The sequence below is a fragment of the Habropoda laboriosa genome, unplaced genomic scaffold (assembly GCF_001263275.1).
Source record: "Habropoda laboriosa isolate 0110345459 unplaced genomic scaffold, ASM126327v1 scaffold134, whole genome shotgun sequence".
NCBI lineage: Eukaryota > Metazoa > Arthropoda > Insecta > Hymenoptera > Apidae > Habropoda > Habropoda laboriosa.
The window spans coordinates 1,797,748-1,812,935 of record NW_017100266.1 but is presented as its reverse complement, the minus strand read 5'-3'; the positions used below and the strand labels follow the sequence as shown (position 1 = coordinate 1,812,935).

General features: G+C 39.1%; 1 protein-coding gene across 1 annotated transcript in view; it reads left to right on the top strand.

Moving 5' to 3' along the window:
* The first annotated feature begins 632 nt into the window (after positions 1 to 632).
* Positions 633 to 15,188, top strand: part of LOC108573290 (parathyroid hormone/parathyroid hormone-related peptide receptor-like) — a 43,303-nt gene continuing 28,747 nt past the window's right edge. The window contains exon 1 of the mRNA XM_017935690.1: positions 633 to 843. The gene's annotated coding sequence lies outside the window, so the exon portion shown is untranslated. The remainder of the gene's footprint in view (positions 844 to 15,188) is intronic.

The window sequence follows — 15,188 nt, the reverse complement described above, 5'->3', positions numbered from 1 at the left end:
GACTCTTCGTTTCTTCCTCAGCTAGATTCGTCGTTGTTCGACAAGTTCACCGAAAGATCCAGTCTCCACCGAGGATCGAATTATTTAAGAAGAAATAGACTCGAAGCAGCGCGTAGACGATCTATACCTCTCATGGTGGGCACGGTGATGATGGTAAATGGGCGTGTACAGACTGATTGAAGCCTGCAACCGCTACCAGGGAACCAGCTGAAGGATTTACTCTCGGCGAACATAGTGTATCCGACTTGAAATATTCGAGTAGCTGATTAAGAGTGTTGATTTAGAAGAATTGCAAGGTAAACAGACGATCGAGCGAGTGGCTACTGGCGTCAATTTGCGGAAAAGAAGCAAGCAAATCCCTCTGGAAGAGTGAAGACTCTATGCAAGCAATCTGGAGGAGCTGTTAATCTGAGGTCAAGATCATAGAAGATCCTAAATTCAAGGCTTCAAATAAACCAATCCACTGGTTGCTTGTTTTCCAGCAGCTCTGTGGCTTCCACGCGTCGGAAGTAAGCTCGTAAAGTAACACAGATCGTTCGCTGTCAACGTTTTATCTTCTCGGAACGTGGACGTTTTTCCTTTTTCTCGAAATTTCAAGGAAGTTTACGAGTCAACTTGGCAGAGACGCAAGCGAGAAAAGGACGTTCCTGATTGATAGGACAGTTTCGACCGATATAAACAAGTGTCTCCGTTGCTTCTACGACGCACGAGGGGACAACTTGAGGATTCTGGGCAGAGAATCCAAGGATTTCATCGTTGACCGTTCGAAAGATTTGGTACTGGCTTCCTCCGATGACTTCCGGTTCTCCTGCCGAGACAGCGGTGACGTTCGGGACATTTCTGGTGAGTAGAAAATTCGCAACACCTTTCGAGTGATTTTTCCCCGAGATTCTGTAACGGTGATAGGAACGTGTAATAGATTTCTCGATAATGGAGGCGATAAAGTCGACGGTAATTGGCTCTTTAAGGAGGTATACTTATCTGACTGGGAAGATATTGGGATATTTCTGAGTGCTTCTTTTTCTACGGACTCTCGTCGAAGCGTTGCAAACAGTTCTGAATCGGTGATCACTTTTTCTCCTTGAAACTATCAGAATTCATAATTTCTCGTTTCTTCGTAGACACCTGACAGTGTCTCTCTCTCTGAATATTTCAGGATTCCGAGATGTTTTCGCAAACTTTTCCATCGTTATTCAGCAGATTCTTCGTTATTCCTCTCCTCGGACACCTGCTCCAAGCTTCGTTTAACACAAGTGTATAGTTTTTCATTATTGAAGTAGTCGGTGACACTTGAAGCTCAAGTGGATTCTGAAAGGAGCCTTATCAGGAAATTGCTGACTGCTGATTTTCCCCTGGACATTTTTCCAGCCTTTGCAGCGATCCGTTGGAGAGATTGGGAAGGCTGGATTCCTCGGGACCGGGAGTGTGAGATAAACATAATTCTGCGAGGTCTAGAAATTACTTTCATTTAGCTTCGAAAAACAATACGAACGATACAGATAATTTTAAACTGATGCGTTCATCCCAGATGTTCGCTGTGCTTGCACTTCGAACGATGCGTTATCAAGTATTTTTATAATCGTAAACGCGTAAACAATCGCCTGGGCGAGCATATTCGTTCCACGATTGCTGATTATAAATTTGTATCTTAAATCCCTTTATTGGTAGCACTTGTCACCGTCGCATTCTCAGCGTAGCTCCTTAATACGAGTACACAGGTACAATATTTTACAATTCCCAGTTATCTTCCACGCAATTTTTCCTCATTCTGCCTCATACACAGAGTGTCTCGCTTGTAACGAACAGCGAAATTATTTCCGTTCGTATCGGAAATAAGAACAAACTACTGAGTTCTTATGGCTTAAAGATGCCATAGAAATGTCCCCAAGACATTTTGAACGAAGGTCATTTCAAGGTCACCGATCATTTTTTCCCCTGTTTCAAGTCACTTTAACGTCCTTTCTTTTATCACCGGCAGATGCTTGTTTTCGAACCATCAAAATTTCTCTCGGCAATATTTTCCTATTTTCGATACCAGTGGATATCGTTAGAAGTGAGACACCCTGTATATTGAACCAGCGAATATTGTTAACCCTTTGCACTCTTTGAGGCGATTAAGTAGCGACATTGTATTTACCATTAGAGGCAACTCTAAGGACGATATTTTCGAAGAAAGCGGGTCTATGGACCTCCGTGAATTGTTCACTACATGTTCAGAGATCTCGATAGTGGAACAATTTGAAAGAACCAACTTCTGATAAAAATATTAGTTTTAAAAAATTACATTAAGTTTTGCTACTTTCTTTTAGAAAGAAGGACCTTCGAGTGCAAAGGGTTAATCCTGAAATTTGAAATCTAGACCTAACCTAACAGAGATCTAAATATCCTAATTGTCTCGATTACAATTTCTCGTTTTTCCCGTTCAGTTTGAAAAATTGGACCGGTATTCAAGATCTAACGCAGGTCGAACTTAATCCTGAAATTTGAAATCTAGACCTAACCTATATCTAACCTAGACCTATCAGAGATCTAAATATCCAAATTGTCTCGATTACAATTTCTCGTTTTTCCCGTTCAGTTTGAAAAATTGAACCAGTATTCAAGATTTAACGCAGGTCGAACTTAATCCTGAAATTTGAAATCTAGACCTAACCTATATATAACCTAGATCTATCAGAGATCTAAATATCCAAATTGTCTCGATTACAATTTCCCGTTTTTCCCGTTCAGTTTGAAAAATTGGACCAGTATTCAAGATTTAACGCAGGTCGAACTTAATCCTGAAATTTGAAATCTAGACCTAACCTATATCTAACCTAGATCTATCAGAGATCTAAATATCCAAATTTTCTCGATTACAATTTCTCGTTTTTCCCGTTCAGTTTGAAAAATTGAATCGGTATTCAAGATCTAACGCAGGTCGAACTTAATCCTTTGCACTCTTTGAGGCGACTAACGTTATATTTACCATTAGAGGCAACTCTAAGGACGATATTTTCGAAGAAAGCGGGTCTATGGACCTCCGTGAATTGTTCACTACATGTTCAGAGATCTCGGCAGTGAAATAGTTTGAAAGAACCAACTTCTGATAAAAAAAATAGCTTTAAAAAATTACATGAATTGGGGAAAAAGGGCTTTTCGAGTGCAAAGGGTGAACATTTTGCTTGCATCGTTGCACGATTCAAGTACGGTCGTCGCACCTTCGAATCCTCGACAAACAACTTTGCACGGCGCTGTACACGGATGTGGTGCAATTATAAGAAACTATTCCGATTGACGTTGATTTTGCATTGTAATTCGAGGATCCGTATGCACGAACACTCGCGGATACTTGATAACGCATCGTTCGAAGTGCAGCAGCGAACGTTCGGAATGAGCGCATCGGTTAAAATTATCGAAATTCTGTATCGTCGTTTAGTACACGTATCTGCGTCTACGACGAATTTTTCTACATTTTCTCACGCGACAGGAAATATCAAATTTGTCGAAATAAACACGGCGAGATACGTTTCTCTTCTATTTAACCAGTTGGCCGTTTTTGACGAGTATACTCGTCACGAAGGAATGGCAATAATTTGTGTTACGACGAGTATACTCGTCGTGAGTAAAAAGTAGTTACAATTTGCTGTTTAAATTGGAATTTTAGTGAAAACTAGAATATATTCGTAAACGTTAAGATGTTTCGGATATTTGAAAGCCAAGACGAATTAAAACGAGCAAATAAGAAAATATAAATAATTATTGTGAAAAAACTGTATACAGTGTGAACAAAGTAGTTGTTCTTTCCTTTGTAAATGTACCGTTTCCTTTTCTTCCTTTCACATTTTTCTTTCCAAAAATTCAAGAAGAAAATTATTATTTAAAAAATTCTAACTTTCACCCCGAATGAAATTAAGCAACTTCATCTCAAACAAATCTCTTTTTCACACATTCGTCCATTCACACAGTTACCAAAAAGCCCTGTCAGTGATAAAAGTAAAAAATAAAACAGTCGTTTGTATTAAAAATAAAACACGTACTCTGTGTTCGACGAGTATACTCGTCATCGCTTACTTTTTCCGACACACTTTCCAAAGAGGTCGCAACGGCTAACTGGTTAAATAACAAATTTTTATCAACACAAAGATCCGTCGAATTTATATAACAACTATAATTTCCAAGGTACGCGGGAGAATCGAAGAACACACACACACGTTATCCTTTAAGAGACGTTTCCACCATGAAGAATCTGCCACACGGCAAAGAGGGAAAAATTGCCCGATACTTCTATAAATCCGCGAAGTTTCAAAGAAACCGGAATTTCTCTTTCGTTCGAAATTATTTCTACTTAGCCTGGCAGAAGGAAGGATAACAATAAAAATCCTCCTTCGCTCTTTTCGCAGTTCCTCTAATAAAATAATCCGATACTTTTGAAAACAAAAATACCAGGAAACGGTAAAGTTCCCCGTGACAGTTGATGTATTCCGGGAACACGTTGCCATGCAGGGAAGAATATCAGAAAATTCCAGTCGATTCTTTTTCCCTGAAACTACCAGACTCTCTCTCTCTAAAGAAGCATCTGCCTCTGAAGAAGAAAAATATAAAGAATCTGGCGTGGAGATATATTAAGGTGATTGGTTGGAAATTCGCCGTGTCTGAGAGGCGGGTTTAATGCTCCTCTCGAGTCTCCAGCCTGCTAGATAAATACTATCATAAACGCTGGTCTCCTCTGATCGCCTGCTGGCCGGCTGATGCTTTATAAATAAACTCGTTGATCGTCCGTGGCGCGCCTCTAATCTCTGTACCAGCATCAACCTCGTGATTTTTAATCAACAACACACCTAAGCCAGGTGTTAATGCTGGATTGCTCCACTTGTATGATTCTCGGCTGCTGTTAACCTGTGCGCACTTGAACCAGATTCTTTCGCACGCCGAGAGAACGCAGAGAAGCTGGGAACAGGTGTTTCGCGTTCGTTCTCTTCTCGATAGTTCGCCGAGGTTTGTTTGACGTTGTCGAAAGAGTATTTTCGACACTTTGACACTTTGATCGGGTTGGTAAGTTCGGAGGAATTGTGTTTGTCGAAGTTTGAATCGAGTTGAAAGCTCGAGGTAGATAGCGTAAGGAGGAGTTAATAAAGAGGAGAATGTCGGTTGCCGACATTCTACCTGGAAAGTTCCGGTTACCTGTGCGGAGATAATTGGCGGAAAGGGTGGAGGGTGTAAGAAAATTGAATCGTATGAAGTTTATGAACGTTGGCCAGAGTTATTGTACAAGACGATGAGAAGTAAAGGAGGAAGAGCCTTTGACAATATTTCTCTTTTTGAGATTCTCAGAAAGTTGCTCGAGGATAATGACGGGTTGGAGCAGGGAAATATTGCAATATCGCGAAATCCAAATTTGAAAATAAATTACGTTGGAATAAAAATAAATTTTATTTCTGTTTCCTTCTTACAAAAGTAACGAGGCAACTAGGGGAAACGTGTATTTTCGAACAATACAGTTTTCTTCCACTCTACAGTCGACCGCCTCGGGTGTCGTTTTCAATGCAACGGAGGTTACGTTAAGTCTGGTAATTACAGGGGAACACGCATTGTTTGGTCAGAAATGAAGAAAATTAATTCGACCGGAGGGCGAAGTTTCAGGATTGAATGTTCAAACCGCAGGAAATTTGTCGTTGTTCAGACATGATTAACCTCGTGACGAAGTAATTAATTAGTCGCAGGGATCCGGTCGGTTGTTACAGGGGAGGTAATATTCCCTGTTTGCAATAACTACGTGGTTCCGTGGTAAAGATGGAAAAGGATAAAAGTGATCAAGAGGGAAAGTTAATAACGGTGGTTGTCCAGGTGGAAGACGAGGACCGTGATGAAGAAGCTTGCAAACCCGGAGCAACACTGTCCCAAATGTTAATTCCTCTAGAGTTAGAAAGCGAGGATGAAAGGAGAGTTTAAAATGCCCTTGGAGTACCTAGTTTTCCTTTTCTCCACTGATATTTTCACTTTTGCTGGGACAATTTGGAAGATTTCTTATATCAGGTCATCCCATAAGTTCGTACCGAAAGCGAAAAATATTTTAATTAAAATCCAAGGAAATTCTATAGCGACGACATAATGGTTTTACAAAAAAAAAATAGGAAAAAGTTGTGGAACAAGAAGGCGCTTACATTTTTTTTTTGTCAAATTTGCAGATTTGTTGAAAATATTGACGTGAATTATAAAATTCGACACGAACTTATGGGATGACCTAATCAAATTTTTTGAAGAGTTTGCAAGTACAAGCAGGGGAATTTAGGGAACTTCTTAGCGGGAGTTCTCGAAATTTTTAGGTTACGATTCCCTGGAACTTCGCTGTGAACGTGAGAAAAATTTTGAGGAATAGTTTTCCAGATTTTACCGCGAGAAACTTGTAGAATTTTTCGATTGCTTTTTCAAAATTTCACCGTTAAAATTAGTAAAATTGTTTCCGAGACTTTGCAACGGGAGATTTCTAGAGATCGTTCGGTCGTAATTCCTGAGATCACGTTGTGAACATTTGCAAAATTTAAATATGGAAATTTCGAAAGATTCACTGCGACGTATCTCCAAGTTGTCAAGTTAAGGTTAAAGCGTTGAAGACAGTTTCCACGATTTCCCCATGAATATTTTCCAAATGTATAAGTTACGATTCCCGAGCTTCGATTGTCGTAAATTTCGAGAACTTTTATGTTACGTATTATTTCACACCGTCAACCTAAACACTCTGTCTTTTTTCACTGAAATTGTTCAGCGGAATTGAACGTAGAATGCTGTAATTCAAGAAAGAAACAGCACTTTGAAATGCAGTAGCGTGAAACAAACGCTCGCCATTGGTTCTCGCGCGATTCCCGCCGCTTTTAATCAGGATAATGTGTCTGACTATAGGAGAGGTCGTTCTACTGCGAGGCTCGAGGACGAAACGAGGCACAAAATTCTGTGTGCGCTCATCTTAACACATTGCGTACGTGTCACAAGATATCTCGTATATAGCAAATCGAACTTTGTGGCCGGGCTACCAGATATCTTCATACGCGCGTATCGACGACTCGAGAAATTAAAAACAGATTTTTTTGTTACGTTATCAAGGCAACTGTTTAGCGAAATAAAAAAAGGAAAAGAAATAAAGTCTGTTCGTCCAATGGAAAAAGGTTGCAAATTATGCCAAATACCATAGCACAAAGGAGAATGCTTCACGAGATATCATACTCTGAGGCATTATACAAGTTTGTAAAATAAATAGTAATTAATCGATTTACGGGACGGGTCGTAACGATTGAGATCGCCTTCGTTTCGGGTTGGTTAAAGGCGTAAAATTCCAGAAATGTGTTTGATGTCGTTTCATTAAATGTTTAGTTCGAACGGGTGTCGTTCCAGGTGTATGGTTTTAGACTATCTGTCGACCTTGTGTTTTATCTCCACCTGGAAGTTATGTAGTGCCGCCTGGAGTAATTCCTCCTTATGCACTGAAAAGTATTAAGACGTTAGTTACCATTAAAATTTAAAGTTGGAATGAAACCATGCAGGAGCTTGAGAATCATGCAGGAAAAGTTGCAAAAAACCTGCGAAACAAAGAATAAGCTGAGGTACGGGGCAAATGAAGGGGAGGGGGGTGGGAATCCATTACAATCTGGAGGCATAGAAAATCACAGCAAGGCCACCTAACCTGAAGTCAGACTATCTGTCGACCTTGTGCAGGTACGTTGGTTTTATACTAGTTTTGGCACCTGGGCCAAAAGGGCCTGGAGTCGAGCGTCGCTTCATGGATTTCTCCCGACTTTGCTACCTTCCTACCCGTGGCGGTTGCTTGGCGTTTTGGTTTCTAATTATAAAGGTGTTTGGTTATGATAATAATAATATCTAATAATAACGTGGGGGGCCACGCACTTAGGCCTGGCGTCTCTTGGCCCTCGAGGCGAAGAATCGAGAGATGTTTCTCCAAACATCTCCGAGTTTCTTCGTCCTCGAGGACAAGAGTATCGCCTCGGCAATGCAGGCCCGCGCCCCCACTTCCTGGGACTTTCCCAGGGAAAAGGGGCTACTTAAGGGAGCCCCGAAAAAGGCACGAGGCCTTTTGTCGTAGACTAGCTTTCTACGTGCATCGCGTCGCCTACACTTCAAAATTAGGTCCAGCGTTATCGGATTCAAATAAATATATTTTTGTTAAACAACTTGCGCGAGTAATTACTTTGCACCACGTCACTTCCAAAATATAATAGTATTTATAAGAAACACTCGCAAAACAAAGAACTAATATCCGGATAGTGCGGTATCCCAAAAATAACTTAATCTTTATTTCTAAGCGCTGCTTAAGATTTCCGGCGTCCGTCTTGCTCGACGGTTATTTCCAGAATGTCCTTTCCGCGTCGTATCCCACGTTGCTCCGAAAAGCCGTTGGAGCCCCCTCGTTCGACTTTCCAGGGAAAGGGCTCGGTTTATGGGACCCTCAGGTACCCGCGCGCTTTCTCTTCCTGGGTGACAAATTCCAGGCCACCACTTTGCCGCCGGAATCTCGCATTTCTTACATATTGGAAATGGGTTATGGAATTAAATAGTCTTTTATCTTTGTAATATACGATTTTATTTACGGTCTCAGAGGAAACGTCTTTACTCTATTGAATCTTCTGAAGGACTGTCTCTAGGCACCCAAAAGAAAGTTGGGGTCCCCTTATACCTAGAAACTGTTTACGTTATGGTATGGCATTGTGCCGTGAGTGACTCGAAGACGAACACCAGATGCATCTAGTGGAAGTCTCAGTGCCATTGTTTAAAATAACCCGGAGACATTTTTGTCCTCACTTGATTATTTCCATAGGGTGTTGTTAGAAATAATCCAACAAATAGTCTCTAATTACAATGTGTGGGGGAAAGGCAGTGGGTTCGTAACATTTATACAGGGTGTTTGGTAACTGGTGGTACAAGCGAAAAGGGGGTGATTCTACATGAAAGAATAAGTCGAAAATATAGAATAAACATTTTTCGTTTGAGGCTTTGTTTTCGAGAAAATCGACTTGAAATTTTCGTCGAGTACGCGTGCACCCTACTATGCCGTGGATGAATGGATATTTGTTTTATAGAGTGTGCTTTACGAAAAGTGTGTCGACTGTTTATACGATTCCGGGCCTTCCGCTGATCTGAAATAAAAATATGGGGAAGAATCTTAATCGGTGTAAATCTGGCTACGGTCTGAACGAAGATAAAATAAAAATATTGATTACTTACAAAATGGCAGCATTTTGAATTTAGATTATCGATATTTTTCATACTTTGCCGTCTTTATCGAACAGATTCTCGAAATTCTTACAGAGGAGTTTGTTTATTTTCTGTTTTAATTTAATAATTCCCGATTTTCACAACTCCTGCGCATTTCTATTTACATTTCGCCAGTTTAATTGCTACGCACGTGATTGATTCACATCTTCCTTTCCCATTTTCTCGTTCGTCATAAATCCTAACTTACAATTTCAATTCTGGAGATTCGTCAATATTCGCCAGTCGGAAAATTACCATGCATATCTCGTATATTGGAAGCACGCGGTGTGCAACGTGGAATAAATTGTTAATCGCGATCGTTATTGCAATTCTGTGTGGAGTGTGCTGCATATATTATGCAGGAGCAAAGGAAAGTAATAGTTTCGATAGGAATTTCGTGACAGAGGAAAGCTCGAAGCTTTACGATTTGTTGGATTATTTTAAACAAAGGCATTAAGACTTCCACCAGATGTGTCTGGTGTCCGTCTTCGAGTCACGCACTGCACACTGCGATACCATAAAGTGAACAGTTCCTAGGTATAAGCGGACCCCAATTTTCCTTTTGGGTGCCCAGGAACATTCCTTTAGAACATTCCAAAGAGTAAAGACGTTTCCCCTGAGTCCGTTAATAAACAGTATATCGAAAGGTAAAAAGATTATTTCATTTCATAACCCATTTCCAATATGATTTATGCGTTATATTTTCTTGTGTAAATAATGGTATCAATGGTAAATGTCTGCGTACGTGTTCAGAGTGGAAAATGACAGCGTGATACAAAAGAAATAATTATCAAGGATGTGGAATTAATTGGAAACGTCATAGAGCTACGTGAGAGCTAACTGGATTCGAGCGCATCCTCATCTTTTCACGTTTATTTTTAACTAAGTTGTTCCCTCTCTGTACATGTGTGTGGGCTGCGATAAAAACAGTAAAATGAAATTTCCCGCCAGTTCCTTTTGCCTCGTTGCTTCAATATATAATTCTTCACTTTTATCCTACACGAATCTCTTGCGTTGGCCGATTCATTAATTACTCGGGTTTAAATGCCTGAGGGGAATGGATTTCTACAAAGGTTACTTAATCTTTCTGGCATTTGCTTTAAATATTCTCATCTAGAACAATGTTATTCGGTTAATAACGGCGCAGGCTGTGCTCCCATTAATTAATCAACGGTATTTAAATTGCAAACTTTCAATTTTCCAGTAATTGAAATTATCTAAGCCCTAATTTTCCAGCAACGAAAGTTTTCGAATCCCCAATTTTCCAGTATATGAAATTTTGAAATTCCTAATTTTCCAGCATATGAAATTTTAAAATCCCCAATTTTCCAGCAACGAAAGTTTTCAAATCGCTAATTTTCCAGCGACGGAAATTTTGAAATTCCTAATTTTCTAGCATATGAAATTTTAAAATCCCCAATTTTCCAGCAACGAAAGTTTTCAAAACGCTAATTTTTCAGCATATGAACTTTTGAAATTCCTAATTTTCTAGCATATGAAATTTTGGAATTTCCAATTTTCCAGCAAATGAAATTTTCATATCCCTAATTTTCCAGCATATGAAATTTTTGAAATTCCTAAATCTCCAGCATATGAAATTTTCAAATCCCCAATTTTCCAGCATACGAAATTTCTGAATTCTCAATTTTCCAGCATATGAAATTTTCAAATCCCCAATTTTCCAGTATATGAAATTTCTGAATTTCTAATTTTCCAGCATATGAAATTTTTGAAATTCCTAAATCTCCAGCATATGAAATTTTCAAATCCCCAATTTTCCAGCATACGAAATTTCTGAATCCCCAATTTTCCAGCATATGAAATTTTTAAATCCCCTATTTTCCAGTATATGAAATTTCTAAATTTCTAATTTTTCAAAAATCGAAATTTCCAATCTTCCAGCAATTGAAATTTCCAAATTTTTCATTTTCCAGGAATTAGGGACTACGAATATTCAATTCTCCATGTATCGAAAATTCCTAACCTCCAAATTTTTCAAAACTTGAGAACGAAAGGCTTCCCATTCTTCCACAAATCCGCCAAACTTATAAATTTCTCTTTTGCATAAACAAACAGAAACAACGGCGTATTCGAACGCACGTGGTTACGCGGGGGCGTTAGCAGAACCGGAAGTGCGTGATAGGATGGAAGTTTCGCGATTGTCAGAGGCATAAAATGACAGGCGCTGTGTTCACCGCTATGGGACATTCGATTATGAAACGAAATTTCTATGCGCGTCGGAACTACTACGAAACAAGGAATAACAGATTCGATTTTACGACACGAGAAACAAGCTAAAAGCTTCGCATAAATTGAAACTTTCATCCGTGATTGCTACATGCTGGAATCAAACGTTCTGAACAATTTAAACAAAACTCGCTTAACTTGTAGCTCATTACAAATCCTTACTTAACTTTTTCCACAATATTTTCTGTTTTTTTTTTTAAGTATTTCACACGAAAAGAATGGTTTACGGGGTAGTTTAAAGTATTATCCAAATATTCTCCGAGATTCCAAATGTCTCGGAGGGTGTTTCAAACGATTCGTCGAATTTTTAGGTTATGCGAGAGAATTTTCAGAATTTATCATCGAATGGGTACAATATGTTTTTTATAAATCCATCTTTGTTGAATTCTTTTGTGATTTAGGTGATTTTTAAGGGGTACTAAGTTATAGTAAGTAGTACATCCATGTATTACTAGATTACAGTAGTAGGTTTCAGGTTAGGAAGCTTCGAAATACTTTCCAAAAACGAGAAATTCTTGTTTTCTCGAGGAAAGCATGTTACAAATTTTTGAAAATTAAGTGAAGCCACGCAAAAATTAATTATTACTCTTTTACAAATTTTTGAAGAAATTATACCGTATATACGTATACCCGATACAAGATAACTAACCTCAAAATGTACCACTTTTTACGTTTCAGTTCAACTAATACGAACGATATTCCTTTTTCGAATTTTTTACTTCTATTCGCTTCTCGAATTTTTCCCGCTATTTTTCGACGAGGAAACTTGGAAAAGGGGGGGGGGGCAGACATGATTAAACATAACCCGTATCCTTCAGCCAGGTAAACGAGACGCTGTTTCATGGACGTTTTAACGACACGTGAAGACATTTTGTGGAATCGATACGCTGAAAAGACACACTGAAAGAATTGAAGAGGAGGAGGAGGCACAACAGGGCTAAAGTAAAGTGGCGCTGATGCCACGCCATTACTTGGTTTACTCCACGATGTGTCATCTCTTTAATTAATGCCCTCGAGGGCCAACAAAGGCGCGTCGCTGTCTTATTACGATGAGTCACGTGGCGAAATGTCTCGTGGAAATCGAAACGAGCCTCGCAACTTTTACCTCTCTCCACCTAGCCTAACCTCTAACTTCCACGGTTGACCGTGAGGGTGAAAAAATGAGAGGTAGATCCTGACCAATTAAGTGGAACAGCTTTTTTCCTTCAACCACCTGTCGGAGACTGGAAGAAAGTTTTTCTTTTTCAATATTTTTTAGGGTGTCTTCTGATGATACTAGCTTAGGAATCATGTGGAAAAAGTTGTATCATCTGGCTAGAAAAGTATGAAAAACTTTTTTCATCGAGAAACTCTTCACAGATTACAGAAATAGTTCTCTTCTATTTCTCAGGGATTCTAAATCCTTGACAAATTTTTGGGGGAAATCCTCTGACCGTGTTAGGTTAAGAATCGTACGAAAAACATACTTTTCTTCAAATGTTGTTTCTCATAAGTCACCTATCGGCGACTGGCATAAATTTGTTAAATATTCTTCCAGGAGCTTGAAACGTGTGAAATTTTTTTGGGAGAACCTCTGACACCGCTATATCGAAAACATTGTTTCAACGTTTCAGATACTCAGAAAGCCTGAGAAGGAGTTGACGATGAAACAAGGAAGAAAATCAGTGTCCTAATACGAATTAATTGACTCGTTGGGAGAAGATCCCTTTGGCAGAGGGAAGGAAGAAAGGATATACGTGACTCTGTCCGCTTGTCGCCAGTTTTATTTACGATCACGATTACGGTAATCGTATTACTCGATCATTTATCGTCGCAACGTTCTACTGTGCGCTGCCTAGGATTAATCTCACAGAAGGATTAATATTGCTGAGAAACCGGCTCGTTACCCGTTGGCTAATAATCGTCCTGTCGAGCTGGAGGACTTGAAGCATCGAGTGTTTACGCGAGCCTCCCCCTTTTGTGGCTCTAATGAACCCTGAAGATCTTGTGAATTTCCTATTGATGCTCTACCAATGATGCTTTATATCGTTTTTCCCCTTTTCTTGTTTGTTGCGAGACTGCGAGGACATTTTCGTGATAGGAAATTGAGCAATTCTACGAAACAATTGAATTTTCTTCTTTTTCTTCGTTGGAAATTTTTAATTCAGTTTCTTTACGACTTCAGCGAGTCATGGACATTTTTCAAGATTGATCTTGATTGATCTTGAATTTTTGGAATTACAAAATCAGTTATGATTTATTATATTATTTTCTTCAATCTCTTCGCTGGAAATTTTTTTCTTCCAGATTCGTCGTGGCTATATTGAACTTTGAACAATTTTTATAAATCGTTTTAGTATTGTAAAATGAATTCTAACATATTTCTCTTCCTTCTCTGCCCCGTTGAGGAGTTCAAACTTATTTTGGGGTTAGCAATTTGCCACTAGTAATCCAAAATTGATATTAGCACACAATTTACTCTTTTCTTAATTGTTAAATTCGTTAATAAGACTATTTTATTACCCTATCCTCAAACGTAAGAAATCGAAGAGCGATCGACAGCAGAAAATGGCGAATTTGATCAGCCTTCAATTGATATCTCGGGGGAAACCCCCTGCTGAAGGTGAAACGACTTCCTGGGCAATAAAATTTCATAACCATTTCTCACTACCAATTGTTCCCATTAATCTCCAGCAATATTTCGACAATTGTGATAAGAAAATTCGAAAAAATTGAGTTGTCCAATTTTTCTACGTAACTTAATACCTGCATTCTTCAAATTTTTATGTTCTTGTGGCGGGTACGTCGTTGCCAACAAACCCTTACCGAACCTTGTTCTATTATTCCACGCGAACTTTCCCTTTTCCAACTCCTTTCAAACACTTCCTTTGCTTAAAATTCAAAAAAAAAATTGAAAAACGGAAAAGCACAATTTTTCTGTACATTACCGACACGCTAAATTTCTGAATGATAAAATTACCAAATCACTGAATTACTAATTCACAAAAAATTATTTAGAAAATTGAAAGGATTAAAAATCACGAGATATTATTTAGCTGGCTATTTAGGTCACTAGGTTGCCAATTCACGAGAAAATGATTTCGAAAATATTCCCGTTATCAGCATCTCCGTCCTCTACGATTTTTAGAAAATATCACTCGCCATTTTCCATTATGGCGGTTTGTTGCCCCACGGCGAATTCAGCGAAATTAAAAAACAGAGGGCCAATTTCAACGCGTACAAAATTTCAAGGGTTAGCCCGCCTGGGACTTCCCCCTGCCCTCTCGCGGCAGAGACTTGTAATTACGGCCAGATTAGGGTTCGTTAACCCCGGTAACGCTCGAAATAAACTTGGACCGACAAAGTGACCCGTGAAACGCAGGGTTGTTTCGAACAAGTGGTCCGTAACGAGCATCAGCCATGACTGACGAGCAATATCTTCGACTGACCGTGGCCACATTCTAGCCTGGCCAATTTCTACCTCCATTTTCGCTTCTAACATCTAGTTCCTTTACCACTCATCACTTGGTACTACTGAATTTTTCTTGAAAAAATTAAAGAACCTTATCCTGTTTCGTTTATACGAAAAGTTTTCTTCCTAGAAGCTGATGTAGGATTGTAGAAAAATTCTGGGAGCAATACAGAGGCATTAAAGTCCCCAGAAATCTGGTAGATAAATTCAGGAATCCCCTATCGTAGTTACTTTCACTAAAATCCTC